Source organism: Plectropomus leopardus, chromosome 4, assembly GCF_026936395.1.
Source record: "Plectropomus leopardus strain MGB_pleo_1.0 chromosome 4, ASM2693639v1, whole genome shotgun sequence".
In the NCBI taxonomy this organism is placed as follows: Eukaryota; Metazoa; Chordata; class Actinopteri; order Perciformes; family Serranidae; genus Plectropomus; species Plectropomus leopardus.
In genome coordinates this window covers 16436486-16439460 of record NC_142179.1, presented here as the reverse complement: position 1 = coordinate 16439460, position 2975 = coordinate 16436486, and positions in this window count along the sequence as shown.

Here is a 2975-nt window from a genome sequence, read left to right as displayed (position 1 = left end):
TGACAGACATCACAGTTTATAATAGTTTTCCTTTTGTCTTGCAGCAAGCATCACTCTGCAGAGGGAACCAGGGGCTGGAAGAGATCCTGATCAGAGTGAAATATAGCTCTTGTTCTGCAGAAAGTTCACATCTTAAAGCTCTTTTGGTAAGTACTGCTACTTTCACACGATCTGGTAATAGTCGTGTGCTGAAACTGTTTAACATGCCAGACTAATTGCTAGATCCAGGTGTGCAATTTAATTACAAGGTGTATAAAATGGTTACAGATTAAGTTTAATTAATAATTAATTCATTAATTATTTTTAAGCAGATTTTATTCATGTTGCTGTTTGTACTGCAAGTGTGCAAGTTATTGGACAAGCAGCACAGAGACTGTTCTTTGCCTTCAATTTTGATTTTGCTTTTTTCTCTGAGGCAGGTGTTACACCAGCTCCAACTGTGGATGTGTCAGTTCTTATAGTGGCTTTTTCCAACTAAAAGGAATACTTCATCAACAAAATGATCATTTCTAGAAAAATTACAAGCACAGTTTTAATTTAGAATGGTAAGAAAACTTTGTTTTTCTCAGATGCCTTCAAGGTTAACAAGTGTATACTAACAATAACTAAGAGGTGGGCACTTTTACCAGCAGCAAAACTATATCAGAACATCCGTTTACAAACTCTCACACAACTTGTGCAGTGTAAACCAAGTGTTATTTATCCAGTTATATGCTCAAAACCAAACACATAGAAGTATTGTTTTGTCTTGAAAGTGGTGTACGTGTATGTGAAAAGAAGTTTCCTTAATGAATTCAACTTAACACACAGTGAGTTATTTATATACAACAGATAATTTAGCGGGTGAAGTATTCCTTTAAGTTGTAAATTGATAAAAAATAATAAGTTCGCAAATAATATGCTAACACTTGCCCTGGAGGTATTGCTGGTTACCACCATAGTAAGTAGTGTGAATAAGCTAGTTAGCCGACATACTCAAGGTAGTGGTTTACATTAAAACAGACAAACAAACAATTAATTCACTTCCGTATATTTTTTGTTTTTTTTGTTTGCAAAGACCATAAGAACTCAGCTGTGGACAGATGTTTCTCTTTGGCACTAATGTAGAGGTAGATTTTTTTTTAACAATCTACTTTTCTCTCTACATGCTACAGCTCTTTTTCCCCTCATGTTACTTCTTCCCCATCTCAACCTCTTGATCTCCTTCCTCCATCTGTCTCCCTCGGACAACCAAGAAAAGGCCTCTCTGATTTCCACCTGACAAATTGTCTTATCGGTCCGCGAGCCAGTTGGGGCAAATGAAAACATGACCTTCTCAGACGAGGTCCCTAACAGAGAACTGATCAGAACTGATAAAAGCCCAAGGAAGAGGATACTGCACACTCACACAGAGTCTTATCTCCAGGTACACTGATCAGTAACGATAAAGCCATGGGAGGATAAGGGAGAGCAGTGGAGTGGCAAACAAGCACCATTAGGGTTATTCTATTCATACTTGGAGAGAGAGAGAGAGAGAGAGAGAGAGAGCGAGAGAGAGGGGTTGGCAGTTAAGTGGCTAACAAGGCCCATTAGTAGTATTCAGACTTTCAGAGTGATGGTTGGCAGACAGACTGACTGACTTGTTGATTGACAGGAGTGGATGGGGGCTGAAAAGGTGAAAACAGGGAGACTTGGAAATGGAGTAAGAGAGAGAAAAATTTTAGATACACAGAAACAACTGGATATGCATTAACACCTGCATTGGTTTAAGTAAAGCTCCATTGTGTGGGATTTAGGGGCATCTATTGGCAGAACTGTAATACAATAATCATAACATTTGTTGATAATCACCTGGAAAAGAGAACTGTTGCAGAGTCCAGCATGTTGTTTCTACAGTAACCCAGAATGGACAAACAAAACACAGGCCATTTGTGTTTTTGTGCTTTCACATTGACCAGTAGTTCTTCTACACACCATAGTAATTTTTATAAAAATTTACTTTTTGTCATATTTGCTGAAACTGTCACACAACAGTAGGATAAGATAGGATAGGATAGGATAGGATAGGATTGGATTCACTTTATTAACCTCCAAAGGGGAAACTGGTCTGCCACCATAGACATAAAACAAAAACGGCATATACAGCATGTAAACAAGGACACAGACAGAAGCCACAGACTAAATCACCAGGCAGAGGCATTGAACAGAAGCACCGAGCTCCACTGCAACAGCACAAATAACAACAAAAAAGAGCCACCAAAAACCAACAAAGTCAATAGTCAAAGGTGAGGGGTGTCATACAAACACAAAATGCAAAAGTGCTACCATCATGTAAACAGAAAGCAGATAATAACCACAAAGTCATTCCTGCGTACAATAAATAAATAGATACAATAAATACATGGATGGTTAAGAATGGACAGTGCATCACTATTGTTTGCTAAAAGGCCTAACAGCTGCAGGCACAAAAGGTGCCATGAACCTTTCCGTTGCCAGTCAAACTAGGCAGCACTAATCAAATATGAATTATTATTCTGTTACTGCATTGTCCATTTCTCGCCTAAAATGTTTTTAGAAACATATTTTAGTGTACTGTTTAGCTGTAAAATGTGAACGTTTGTGACCTGGCCGCCATGTTGGACACCACTGACTTGAGTACCAAGCACTGCCAACTGGCTAAACATGTTCTCATTATACAGTTAAATAGTAATCTAAAATGTGTTTCTGAAAACATTTGAGGTATAGGCATTGCATTAACAGATTCTCGATTCATATTTTAACAGAATTGCCGAGTTTGACAGTTTGACAGCAGTTAACAGCTTCGTTAGAGACTCCTCAGGCCTGATTGGTTGTTGCTGCTGCACCAAGGTCCGATTCTAGCAAATCCTGTGAGTTGCAGTTGGAAGAGAATGAAGAACGTGATTTTTTTCACAGACTATGTGTCTCATGTATATATACAAAATATAGGTTCAGTTTCATCAAATATGGCAAAAAAG